This window comes from Crassostrea angulata, chromosome 4, assembly GCF_025612915.1.
Source record: "Crassostrea angulata isolate pt1a10 chromosome 4, ASM2561291v2, whole genome shotgun sequence".
NCBI lineage: Eukaryota > Metazoa > Mollusca > Bivalvia > Ostreida > Ostreidae > Magallana > Magallana angulata.
The window spans coordinates 4,261,642-4,276,542 of NC_069114.1; the positions used below are offsets into that span (position 1 = coordinate 4,261,642).

Genomic DNA, 14,901 nt, shown 5'->3' on the forward strand with positions numbered 1-14,901 from the left:
GCGAATTGATAAGAATGTCTAGAAGTAAATGGAAAGTTGGGGCGTGAATTATAGAAATATACCAACTTACCACAGTTAATTGAGAACAATAAATAAGACAAAATACTATATATACATGCAGTTAAAAATCGAAATTGAAAAAAAAAATTTTTGAAATAAAGAATTAATATATATTTGTTGATTTTTTTTTTACAAGAAAATTTTTTTCGTTCTCTAACTTGACAGAGTATAGCCCCCCCCCCTTTTTTTTAAATTTTTTTTTTAATTTTAAGATTTTTATATAATACATGTTCTTCACTGTTTCATATTTGTCTCCGATGACAAAAAAATTAAAATAGGTAATCTGAAATATGTTCTTGTGTATTGAAATAAAACACCCACTAAAATTAAAATCAGTTTTGTCCTTGGTTATAAATAATAAAAAAGTGCACTATTCGACAACCGAGATCCTGTATATGACCTTACTTTTTCGGGATTTGAACGTTTTCTATTTGAATTCTACACGAAACACTACCTCACTTCCGGTAAATAATCCAATGGTTCGACATTATTTATGAACATGAAATGAGCCCGCAAGAATTCGAAGGCTCAATATAATCACAAATATTTAAGAAGATGATTTATCAGCTGTCATACAAACCGTAGATGCGTAAGTGTATGGTTCTATTTTAACATAATTCTTTAAATGTCAATTTCATGTAATTTACCTTGAAGAATTTTAAATATTTGCAGGCATTTTGGTACAGTTGACGAATTGTGAGTATATCCACTCGCTTCATACACCATAGTTCTCTTCTAGGAGATAAGCACACACTAATAGACAAGAACTTGTGATTTAAATTGCATAATATATTTTTACATACCTGATTTTGCAGTTTTACTGTTCTCGCCGAATACCATTGTTCACATCTATTGCATATCAATTATCATACACAGGCATACTGGCGTGCGACCAATTCTCGTATATAATTTTATGTGTTGATAAATCGCACGCCAGTATGCCGGTGTATGATATGCAATAGACACTATAACAGGATAAGAGAAATAGCTAAATGACAGACCAGACCGGGATTCGAAACCATACCCCTTGAATCTCTAGGCAGGTGCTCTACTCACTCAGGCGCCAGGAATGAAACCATCTATTAAACCGTCATTATTTCTCTCATCCTGTAACATTTGGTACCATGGCATGATCAACCCCCTGGAACTGACAGGTTAACTCCTACCGGAGTAAAGAGCCTGGGATGATCTTTGAGGGAAAAGAATGTTACGGACAGACTGCATGGTTTAAATGCTGGCGCCAGATAGCTCAGTGAGTGGGGCACCTGACTGGAGATTCTGGTTCAAATCCTGATCTGTACCATTATTAGTTATCATGCTTATTACAAACTAGAATCAGCTTCGCGTTGATTTTAAGTCTGTTAAAAATAATCTGCAGGGGAAAAACACATTTTTATACATTATAAACCTTTTTTTAACATGCTTACGAGGGTCAATCAAAAAATACGAAGACAATGTGGCTGTGTATCATATTTTTTTCATGATAGTCATACTTAACAGATTAATCTGTGCATCAATACTTATGTCATTGATATGCGAAGTTTTAGTCCATTTGATGAAACGGTATTTTTGTTTCTCCTTTTTAAAAACAACATGTTTTGTCACCACGGCGCACGGTAACGTTCAAAACATGACGTCAAGATTAAACACGCACAGTTTATAGATAAACCCCATCTTTATATCACGCTTAGTCTCTTGTGCCTTTCTCCTTACAATTTAAAATGGCACTGAACCCTTTAACATCTTACTTTCACACATTTGTTCGAGAATCATAAGTTAGTTCTTCGAAGTTTTCATTTTCTAACCGTGTATCTTTTAGTTTACAGTAGGGATATCCCTGAACGTCGGTTAACGATACTTATTTTTTGACCAAATATTGACAGATATTCTTCTCTCTCTTGGACTGTTTTATATTCAAAATACAATTACCACCATCCCCACAAAATTTATTACAGTTAAACACAAACCTGCAAATAATTGTTGACTTATTTTTTGCACCATTGAGGATTTTCACAACTTGTATCGGCTTTTTCCTGGGTTAAATCCATTTTGTTTGTACTTTTCGTTGCGCCGTGACGTCCGGCGACGTGGATGTTTTTGGTCAATTCTAAAGAGGACTACCTGTCTTTAGTTACAAATATCTGTTCGACAAAACAAAATATCCTGTCATTATTTGGAACATTGAATTCCATGACTATACTTAATGTGAGGTTTCAATATTATTTGGTTTTAAGCCCAATTTATATAGATATTACTTTCAACATTATATGGTTTATTGTTGACATAACACAAATGTTGACCGTGCGCCGTGACCTCATTTTTGCAGGATTTGATTGTAAATAATTCTTAGAAATAAAGGAATTTATTAACTTTTTTTCTTGCAAATTGTTTGAAACTATTGCTAAATTATGTCTTCCAAATTTAGTAATGATATGACATTAATTAACAAAGCTATGACAAAAGTCTTCATATTTTTTGATTGACCCTCGTATGTAGTTTAGTCCACAAAATATCCATTTATTGAGTCATACCAAGGCATTTTGTTAAAATAAACGTTTGAATTTGCGTGCCATTTTGTCGGAAATCGCACTCGGAATGTCTCGGATTTTATCATTAACATGGCGACCATAAACAGCGAATTTTCAAACGTGATGATAAAAGTGGCAGCGATTTCGTTGCAAAAACAGTAAATGTGGAAATATGGGATGATAACAGAGCAACACTGTAGGTATTTGAGACCAATCATATGAAAATCTAGGCGAGATACAGCGCGATATAATTCTTTTATTTGCTATGAAGCGAGTGTATGGGACGAATTCTATCGTTAAACCGGGTCATTTAAACGATAGAACATTCTATCTAATTACAAACCAAACAGGAAGGACATGCTTACATTTTAATATACAAACACACTTCATGTCAACTTCTACAGTAGTTCTCTGTTATGTGTTTGAAAACTTTCTGAGAATTTTTGCCAGGGCACATAAGAAATAGATTTAAATTAAATTTATAATAGCCAAGATACCTCCTTATTTGATATCAAACCTCATAACGTGTGGTTAAAGGGATTTGGAATAAAATTAGATCAAAATTGTATTTCTTATTTTTGATATAAAATGGTTTACTAACTTGCACATTTTGAATGATTGACCAAAATTTGAATGTTATAATTTAATGCTTTAAGAGAGATACAGAGGTAAGAATTCATTGTTATGTAAACAAAGCTCGAGTCTTATATTTGTTTACAAAAATTGTAAAGTATGGAAATACCATTTCTTTGACAAAATAATTTGTAAGAAACAAGGCAAATTTGTTCAATGTGTTTATAAAATATATCATCAATAGGAAAAAGCAACATTTGATTGAAACTTATACCGATAAAACACATATGTAAACAATAACAAGGCACGATCTTTGTTTACAAAACAAAGAATTATAAACTCTGTAACTCGCTTGTAACTCAATATCTGACTTTCGAATTTTGATAAAGCATTAAAAATACCCATAACCATTCTAAACATTAAAAATGGAGGGAAAAAAATGTAAAAAATTTTGAGCTCAAATCGTGTCCAAGTTGCTTTAGTACTATCTGTGTGATAAACCTTTGCTTATAACAGTAAACACAGGTACAGGTAATTTCATCAAACATTTATGGCCACAGCCCCTTCTTTCAACATTTCTGTTACCTATTTTTCTTATATATTGCATATTTCTATTTCTACACACTTGCTATAAAACTATCACTTACTAGGTTTGCAACTGACTGACTATGGAAATATATCAGGTTGATCAATATCAGACGACTCGGCTTCGCCTCGCCATCTATGAGATTGATCCGTCCTATAGATTGATCAATCCGTCCAATATATATCTGTAGTCAGTCAGTAACAAACCTAGTAAGTGTTTTGTTTTCCAGAGGACTAGCAAGTGAAATTTCATTCATAAGATGATCTTTGATAATCAATGTAAAAGTGGTTGTATATCTTGTCTAATTTTGCACATTTGAACTCTTCAAAATTCTCATTCTCACCTATCAAATAATCACTGCACTCTTGTTCACTTACACTGTTTTGCTTCTATTTCATTTTTTATTAAAACGCTTTTTTCCTTTCCACAGCAGAAGTCAATCTGAGCAAATCTTGACGCTGCCATTTTATTCTGCTCTATATACAACAACAATGTGACGTCCATACAAAGGACACATGCTCTAATTTAAAGTCATTACAAAGGGAAACTACTCCAAATATTTTAAGAACTTATGGAATGCTGTTTTTTGTATTTAATAACGATCTCCGATCCTCAGCAATGTTCAATAACTCTAAATTATCTGGATTTTTTTTTATTCGTACCATAAATCTGCCTTGTAGTAATGTATATAGACAAATTTAACTAGTCTTTTAGTGTTAATATAACAATGAGTTATTGAACTAAATGCTTGGTTTGATGGATCCACAGAGATCTACTACATATACACTTAGGTAAAGGTGTTCAAGCCACCGATGCACCGGCACAACTTTTTAAAAAACTTGTTCTCAACCTGTATTTATCCACCATGGGCAACTTTGCTATAACTTTGTAAGATGCATGGATACCAGACACTGAGACAATTAATCTATTTTTATTTCATTTCATTTATTAAGTTTAAAGGACAAATACCATTTTTAGCTCACCGAGACGAAGTCGGAGGAGCTTATGCTATACCCCCAGCGTCGGCGTCTGGACCTGGTTAAGGGTTTTGTTGCAGGTCCTGTATCTAAGTTATTACTTGTTCTATCTTCACCAGACTTGTGTGGAAGATGCATCTGGACCTACTTATGAACTTGCAAGACTTGGATGCTGAATCTGGGCCATGAATTTCAGATGCTGGAGGAGGTTAAGATTTTTAGAGCAGGTTAAAGTTTTTTGGTGCAGGTGCCCTCTGATGATTATATCTTAGTTATTACTGGTTTTAAATTCACCAAACTTGGTGCGTCTTATGATACTGATGCACCTTACAGGCTTGAATACTGAATCTGAGCCATAGGTTTCGGATGCTGGAGGAGGTTAAGGTTTTTTAAGAAGGTTTAATGTTTTGGAGCAGGTGCCCTCTGAATCTGAGCCATAGGTTTCGGATGCTGGAGGTTTTTTTTTTGGAACAGGTCATTTGTTTTAGATATAATATCTTGCATAGTTGACTTAACTTTAATATAAATGAATTGCAGAAGTAGCTTCAGATGCAGAGCCTGATTTCCATTTCCGACCGAATTTTTTTGACTTTTAGAAAAAAAATAAAATGCACTTTTCCAAATTTTTTTTACTGACCGACATAAATCTAAAGAAATACAGGTACAAAAAATAAAATAAAATGACAGGTGAAAAATATCAATAAAAACCACATAAATTGGTTTCATTCACGAAAAAAATACCTCAACTTTTACACTTTTGGTTTTAAAATTGATCGGGTTTGGAATACGGACTTCTCTATCACACACGTGCCATGTTGTCTAACGGTGGTTTGTGTTTTATCATTTAAATGGCATACTTTCGCATATCTGTCATTTGCAAAAATGACATCTAACTGTCGTTTAAGACCTTGAAACAGTGTTGTCCAACACATACTGTGGGGCAAGCGGTGTCAGAAGTTCTTGAAAGTGAAAGAACACACGTATCATGTTTGCCAGGTTTTTTTTCTTTTTTTTTTTTCTCGACCTACCGACCCAATTCGCGTCGGTTGACAATGGTTTTCTCGGGGTGTCAATTTCAACTGTTACCCTCCCAAACAGGCACTATTTATATAATGTCATAATTTTTAAGAAAATTTTACTGCTTTTATATAGGAATAACGTGAATTCTATAGCGAACTGTACGCCCATAATTTTCGCACATGTAACATTTTTTAATGTTACCCGTTGCTAAGTGCGTTGCTAACGCTGAGGGTAATAGAATGGAGTATGAACTGTGTCTTAACCAATCAGATTTCAGTATTTAATATGAAAGTATAACAATGTATTTAAAAATATGATTATTTTTAAAATGCTATTTATATGATATTGCAAAACATTGTATCATATGATACAATATTGTATAATATATATTGTATCATATAATACAATAATGAATAATATGATATCACCTAAAATTGTAGTATTTGATATTGTATGATATTATATTGTACAGTATCATATTATATGATACTGTATAATACAGTTGAACTTCGATGTCTCAAACACCGATATCTCAAATACAATAGATATGTCAAAGTGATTTATAAGTTCCAGCCACTTAATTTTTAAGTATTTTACCCTCAAATCTCGAATACTCGAATATCTCAAATTTTTTAAACAGTCTCATCTAGTTCGAGATAACGAAGTTTGACTATATTATATTGTATTATATAATATAAAACTACATCACATGATATTTTATTATGATATGTATACACTTATACAATTATATTGTATCATATGATACAATATCATATTATGTATCGAATATGATACATTTATTACAATATCATACATTGCAATATCATACTATATTATACAATATTATTACTTATTAGGTTAGTTACTGACTCACTACGGAAATATATTGGGTTGATCAATCTCATAGATGGCGAGGCGAAGCCGAGCCGTCTATGAGATTGATCAACCCAATATATTTCCGTAGTGAGTCAGTAACTAACCTAATAAGTGTTTTGTTTTCCCGAGGACTATCAAGCGACATATTTATTCACAAATAGCGATGATCTACGTAAAAACATGTACAAAATGCCTAATATCTCGTCCAATTTAACTCATTTAAACTCTTCAAAATTTTCAATCTCACCTTTCAAATACTCTTTCAAAATCTTTGCTTCACCCATGTTTACTTACAATGTTTTGTTGCTATTCATTTTTAAATGTTTTCTCCCTTTCCTCTGCAGAGATTTGAGCAAATTTCGACGCTGCCATTTTGTTCTGCTCCAGACAAAACAATGTGACGTCAATATTCTAAGGGCAACTACTCTTATTTTAAAGAATTTCAAAGGGAAACTACTCCAAATACTTTAAGAACTTACGGCATGCGGTTTATGTATAAAATACTATGAAATGTCGAAATGAGTAAGCGAAGCGTCGACTAATGACGGCCATATTGCCTAATATTATTTCTCACAGAACAAATACGATATTGTGTCTAAACAGTATTCATGAATATCCAAGATCATTAACTATGATTTACAGACGAAAAATAAAATATTTTCAGTTACAGTCGACATTTTTAAGTGCAGTTGAAAACTTCAAATGCTAGCAAGTGTTTTAAAGCAGTCAACTTTTAAAATATGATGAAATTCCGTTCTGTAGCTTTATGTTAAAACAAAGAGAACTCATATTTTTATTAAATACATGTACACGTGCAGACTTTTTTCAAATAATATGAATAATCAATTTAAAAAAAATTTGATGGTTTTTTTTTTAATTTATTACTAAGTATGTAATAAATATAATAATAGATACCCTTTTCCATATCACAGCTTGTATCAGCCCTCGATCAATATTGGCACTCAAATTTTGGTTGCCTTTTAAAAATGCCTTACTGATGCATTGTAAACATCAAAATCCGAAAAAGGATTTTTGACCAAAATCATGACCATGCCCCTTTGAATAGTTTTTAGAAACATCATATTATAACTCCCGCTGTCTTCAGTTCTTTATGAGTCTGAGAGAGTTTGTAGAATTCCTTTGATATTTGCATAAATAACCTACATAATAGTCACATATAAAATGTACATATTTTCATGAAATTATTTAACATTTCAACTTGACAATTTGAAATCATGAACTTTGACCTTTTGTAGTTATAAAAAAGGGTTTGGCAAAATCATTTACCGGTAAATGACTTAAGTGTAGTGAACAAAATAGTATGGAACTTTGGTTCAATATCTAAAATTTGAAAGCCGCAAACCTTACCTTAAAATTACGCTTTGAAAATTATGTTTCTAAAAAATGTGCACATCCTAATTTTTTTTTTGAAACTTTTACGGTCGTTGAAAAAATCTCAAGCAGAGATTATTTATATCGGTTATTGTCTCCAAGTCAATAATTTTTACCTTAAACTTAACGTATTTTTAAGCCTTCCGACTCTCACAACGAACTCTGGGGGATGGATCTTAAAATTTCAAATTGTTAATACTAAGATATACTCACCTATACCGATCAGTAAAAACAATAGTAGGTTCATGGTGTCGATTTGAGATAGAAAACAAAATTCGCCCAGAATTGAGATCGTGATAGAGGGAACCACCCTTAGTATACTAGGTACCTCCACACCCGTTATTTTTCCCATGATTTATCCAATCTTAGACTAATTAAAATTAGATCCTTCACGCTCTCGTATTTGATATGTCGACATATCAGATACGAGAGCGTGAAGGATCTTACTTTAATTAGATTGTATTAAGGCGAACGTTTTTTTATTAGTTGGATTACGGATCCGCCGACCGAATTTTTTTGACTTTTAGAAAAAAAATAAAATGCATTTTTCCAAATTTTTTTTTACTGACCGACATAAATTTAAAGAAATACAAAAAACAAAATAAAATGGCTGGTGAAAAATATCAATAAAAACCACATAAATTGGTTTCATTCACGAAAAAATTACCTTTACTTTTACACTTTCAGTTTTTTTCAGTTAATTTCAAGCCTCTCGATTCTCTTTAATTGGGGGCGATATTCCCAATGCGAAAAGGCATATTTTCCCCCAAAATTGAGTGTTTTCCCCAATTTGAGATCGCCCAAAATTAATAACGTAACTTAAAAGAAAACTAAACTTATTCTAAATATATATTGTATATTCAGCAGTCATAAAGGCACTGTGAATATGTGCAACACTACCGCGTTGTAAACTGTTTCTTGTGATCGGTAACTTAGCCAGAATTTCCTTAGACAGAGATGGTGTAATTTTATTAAAAACGATGTTTATTAATTTACTTTTTTTTTCTGATATTACAGTTAGTTGATAAGCTGTTAGTAGTTTATAATTCTGCAGTAAATGTTAAAATTATTATAAATTTTTTTGTCTAAACAGATCTAGATCCTCTACAAAACGGTAGTAAGTGGGTCAATGGGTTGGACTAATACCCCAAATACACAGAAGTACAGAGACTGATTTAATAAATATTGTCAATAGGCTAACACAATCAGGAAACATTTATCTGTAAAATGTATAAATACAAATATAGATTAAATTTTACATTAATAAAAATAAGATTACTTTTTTTTTAAATTCTAAAAATTTTTTTTTTATTATTTTCTATGCCATTTGACATATAGCAGGCTACTAAACACAAAAAACCTTTTGGGAAATTTTACATATTCAGTCAGTAACAAACTTGTATCACACACTGTGAATACACTTTTTTCCTTCTCCTTATTATACACACATGTTCCCAGTTTTAAAAATAATTTAAAAAAAAAAAAATAACTTTTAAAAAACCTATCAATATACCCTGGTTTTTGTTCAGGGGACTGTACATTAAGCAAGGAAAAAAATTCCCAATTTCTATCAAAACGCTGCATTTTTCCCAATCCATTGGCCCCGGCCCCAGTACCAAAAATAGGTGTGAGAGGCCTGAATTTGTAAATCGTGTGTCAATAGAGGTGTGAGACCTGCGGTTCGGAATGCCCTAAAAGTGGCCCAAAGACACACTTAAGCATGTGTACATGGAATAGTAAATAAAAAATCAAACAAAACATAAGACTTATTTTATTTCTTTGAAGTTTGCCATGTTTTTTTTTTCGTTTTTTTTTCGACCTACCGACCCAACTTTTTAAATAAAAAATCCGTAATCCAATTTAAAAAAAAATGTTCGCCTAAAGAGTGGCAGTGTTGATTGTTCTTGTTTATTTTACAAGAGGCATATAACATTCCAGTCCATCGTGAAAAATCGTAATACTACTATAAAAATATATCATATTACTAAAATGTATAATATTACAAATGTTTGTAATAGACAGATCTTATATCATGAATTTTCACAAGAATTTTCCCTGAGATAAGAATAATTTTCTACAAAACTTCAAAGTCTTCTTAAGTGTGACAATATACTACTCCTTTTCCCTCGAATTACTTACTTTCTCCTTGAAAAGTACACTAAAGATCAGACCCCATTCCACATCACGAGATCTGAGCAATGCAAAAATCTCTGTAAATAACGGGAATTATTAAGCGACTCTCTGTTTTATGCAACCATGCTTAGACCGCCCAATGTAATTTCCTATATGAAAACCCTGCATTAAGCGAACCCCGGCCTTACATGACAAGCGAACTTCATTTTTAAGTCCCAAACAGCTGTGTAGACTGTTTTAAGCGACTTTCAGCAAATTAAAATCGTGTCCTAAGCAGAGAAACAATTGGAGGTGTTTTGTTTTGATAACCAATTAAAATATTTATCACCTTTCTTGTTAACGATTATTACCTTTAACGTGAGGTTTTCAAGACTCTTGCTAGAGATATGACGACTTTTGTCGCACCCTGAACAAACAACATGGCGGCCCGATGGTATTTGAAATTCCATGAACATCGACATTTAAGCTGTTTATTGTTACTTGGTAAACAGACGTCTCGGCCAAACCCCTCTTGGCATGCATATGTTCAAGTTGAATCCACACACTGATATTTATAAAGAAGTTAATTGTGAAATTAACACGTGACGAAGAAGAAATTTGGAGTATGCTTAGTCAATGACTAAGCACCCTCCCAATTTCTTCTTTGTCAAATAAACAAACATGGCGTATAATGAGACGGACATCATACATGTACGAGCATTGGCAGATCCAGAGGGGGGTTCCGGGGGTCGGAACCCCCCCTTTCTCTTGGACATATGAATTTTTTTGAAAACGTTTAATGCCTACTTAAAGGAAATTTTTCCCATTTATAATAGAAATACTGTTTTTATCTCAAATAAATGCTTTTAAAATTGCTTATTTAAAGAATTTCGTACTGCGTCCTATAATTTTGTTCTAACATGAAAAAAACTAATCGATTTTTTATCGAAATAAAGTACATTGTACTCCCCTTCAGCATCTGGTGTTCACTGCACTGAGTAAAAATTAAAGAAAAAAATATATAAAATTAAGCAATATCGCTAAAAACACAGATTTATATAACATCCACAATGTATTTTCTACTCTTATTTCTTTTTTAAAAAATTGATTATATTTCATATACAGTTTTGAACTGTCAAGCCATCGAGTAAAACAACGTTCAAATACGAGTACACGCATTCGTTTTACTTTAAACCCGATTTCAAATGTATTGTTTAGTTAATTAACTAAAGTAATTATAATAGATGAGTTTTACTTCGTTTCATACGAAAAATACAAAGAAACTTACATGACCCGCTTATGCGGGTTATGCTATTTTCCTGGAATGCAAGCTACCTTCATACCCACATGAAACACAAAAAAAAGTTTTTTTTGTTTTGTTTACAAGAATCGGAAATTCTGTTACAAAAATACCGTGTAAAGGGTTACATGAATGCCCAACTTTTCAAAACTTTTCTAAATAGTGCCGGATGATGAAGCGCATCCATTACAGAGGTCACATCAAGTTTCCTGGGACGACAATTGCTTTTACCACTGTATTACACACATACCATTTATTCAGCAGATAATTAAAATTATTCCCATTCTTTTGTCATATCCTATCATTTAGACCTTTATTTAAAAAATCAAAATTGATGAATAGTTCAGAATTAATTTAAAAATATCAAAGACATAATTTTTTTTTACCAAAACATCCATTTTTATGATAGTTTGTCATAATTAGTCTGAGTTATTTTTTGTTTCTTAGTGGTTCTTTTCTATCAAGCATAGACGCACTTTCTTATTGCTGGAGACTTGAGTTTCTTGAGGTTACATATTATGCAAATCTTCCTTACCTAAACCAAAACGGCAAAACGCTCAATAATGCTGTGCACTCTGCTGTTGAAATACCAGTATATGTGAAATAGATAGTGATGAGATAAATGTTTATTAAATACAGTTGTATATGCACGAAAAACATTCAAAAAGTCCTTTTTTATTGACAAATGATGAATTTTGCACATACTGGTTTTCATCAAATGGAACCCCCCCCCTTTTTCAAATTGCTGGATCCGCCTCTGACGAGTGTTATAAACACAAGTTTAGAGTCAGATTAATAGATATGAAAATGTGTGTAAAACTACGCATGGTTAAAGCTCTTTCATTGTTACTTGGTAAACGAAAACATCGTAAAGAAAACGTCATAGATTGTTATGTTGCAGAAATGAAGTTAACATTGTTTTACCTGCCGTCGTTAAATAATACGAAACAATTAAATCATACTGCCATAGTCCATTTGGTGGAAATAAAAACATACTGAGTTTACTTATACACTCCCATTTGTTTATATAATAAGTGATTCTGTACAATTTTTTTTTTTTAAATGATGAAATTTTAATTTCAGTCTATCAAAAACTAGCTTATAGCTAAAAGATATATAGATTAACTATGTATGTATTTGGTACCAATTATTATGGATAGCCTAAAGGTAGCTCAAAAGATTAATATGAAGTTATATTAGTCTTGGACTGAGTTACGTGACTCCCTGTCTTATGTGGCTTTTTTTTTATCGGTCCCTAGGATGGTCACATAAGACAGTCTAGACTGTTCATGATTTGTTTTACTGTGGAAGAAACACATTCAGGATAATTATAATGATAATTTAAAAGAATGCAACGTGCATTGCAAGTAAATCATCACAGCAGAATATCGGGTAGATGTAATTAATAAAAGATTAGTTGTAGCAAACATCCTGTAGTGAATATTTTTAGGATTCATGAAAAAAAAAAAAATACGAAAGTGTAGATGTTCATCTATTTTTTCCTCATGATAAGATTGTTTTCGCTTTTGAATAATAGAATTTATTACATAAATTAACAACAAATGAACAAAGCAGAAACATCGTAACCCATGAATGCGCTGTGATGTCGACATCATGTCGTGTTTGCCCTGTTTCGTTTCATGTACTGTAAACAATAAGTTCAGTGATGAAAGTGATACGTTTAACACTCTAATAGAGAAATCCTAGATCACCTACATGTAGTGTGTAAGCTCATTCCCCCACCATCCAATATATGCTAATGTGCCTGTGATAAAAGTCCTGTCTGTTTGAACCAAAAAGTTGCCGATCGTTTCCAATGTCCAGTGCAATAATTGCATGACATGTTCAAATGCCCCATGCTCACCGTAACCTTTCGTTCTCAATTATTTGATGTGGTCTCAAAAATGTGAAAAGTATTTAGCAAGTAGCAACAAGGTTTGCCAATAGAAGTACCATAAAGAAATAGCATCTGGGCGGGGGAAGGGGGGGGGGGGCAGCAGCAAACATTTATTTTTACATTTCAAAAATTGAATTATCAGGGAGTTGCCCCACTCCCACCTTCACGGGAAATTTTCATGATTTTAAGAAGGTTTTTTTCTGCTTGTCAAAATTTTTTGGTTGAATCTGCCCCTCTACTTTTGAAAACAATGCTATGTGCATGTGGTAAGATAAATCATTACCCATCATATTGCATTTGTGTAGATCGGTTTGAAATGAGTGATTTAACACTCGCATCTGTTTATAAGTTAATCATAGTAGGGGGTCGGGGCAGTCACTACATCTAAATGAATAAAAATGTTAACCGGTCTGTTCATGGAAGTTAGTTTTCCTTCGAACATGAAGACTTCGGCACCTCCAAATGGTATTCCTACATCCAATGCGTAGGGTAAACTGGGTCGAATTATACCGTTAGAATGGTGATGTCTGGATAGAAAATCTCCCGACACTATAAATAAAAATTTTATTGATGATATTATCGATGAATTACTGCAACACAAATAGTGGAAGGGGGGGGGGTGTTGGGGGTCATCATTTGCATAATTCTCTGGTAGTATGATAAAAGTCACTCCATTACTATAGGTTATATATCTGCATGAAAAGTTTGACTCCTTTCTTTGTACATTAAGTATGACAGTATTTTCATAGCTTTTTAGAAGTTAATAAATTGTAGATAGTATATTTCACTTGTTTGTTGTATGACAATACATGTAGTATTTTTATTTTTCAAGAACTTTAACATGTTATACTTTTTTATTACACTTATTATTTCCTCTATTTCTTATGGAAACATTTAGTTAATTCATAGCTCTATAGAAACACCCAGACTGAAATCCCCGTTTATCGATTGGTTGAAATCTACAACGGCTGAAACTGACAAAATACTGACAGGAATAAAATGGACATGCCCTGTTTATCGATTGGTCGAAGCTACAAGCAACATTAAAAAAATCACGGACTGCACAAAATAATCATGATGATGTCAGACTCAAAGTCTCACAGGAGACGATTTGGCTGTTTCTTTTAGCTAACTTACTTATGTACATTAACAGTAATTTAGTGAATTTTACTTACTTTTCATAATCAATTTATTAATTAGTTAAAAGGAAGATGTTGATATAAGTTAACAATAAAATGCTTTCTTTGATGATTCATGCAGGTTATGAAGGTAGCGATCATTGCAGAAAAAAAATACATAACCCGCTAACACAGGTTATGTATTTTTTCTGCAATGTCGCTACCTTCATATCCCGAATGAATCCCCAAAGAAAGCATTTTATTGTTTGAATATTTGGGAGTGGGATGCAGTGCTCTTTAAGACGGTGAGCAGAGCAGCAGGGGTCTGTACCAGTTGATAATGTGCTGGCCAGGTCTGTGGGGAAAATTAGTAGAATCTGTCATCAAAATATTTAGTGATGCATGAAAGAGAGAGAGATTTACTGTATACAGGGAAATATTTGCCCCCGTTTTATTTTTGCC

General features: G+C 32.6%; 1 protein-coding gene across 3 annotated transcripts in view; it reads left to right on the forward strand.

The window, feature by feature from the left end:
- Positions 1-514: 514 nt before the first annotated feature.
- LOC128181883 (helicase POLQ-like) overlaps positions 515-14,901 on the forward strand; it is a 29,932-nt gene continuing 15,545 nt past the window's right edge. For 2 of the 3 annotated variants that reach the window (XM_052850446.1, XM_052850448.1), the window contains exons 1-2: positions 515-649; positions 733-756. The gene's annotated coding sequence lies outside the window, so the exon portion shown is untranslated. The remainder of the gene's footprint in view (positions 650-732; positions 757-14,901) is intronic. The other variant, XM_052850447.1, reaches the window with a different exon arrangement.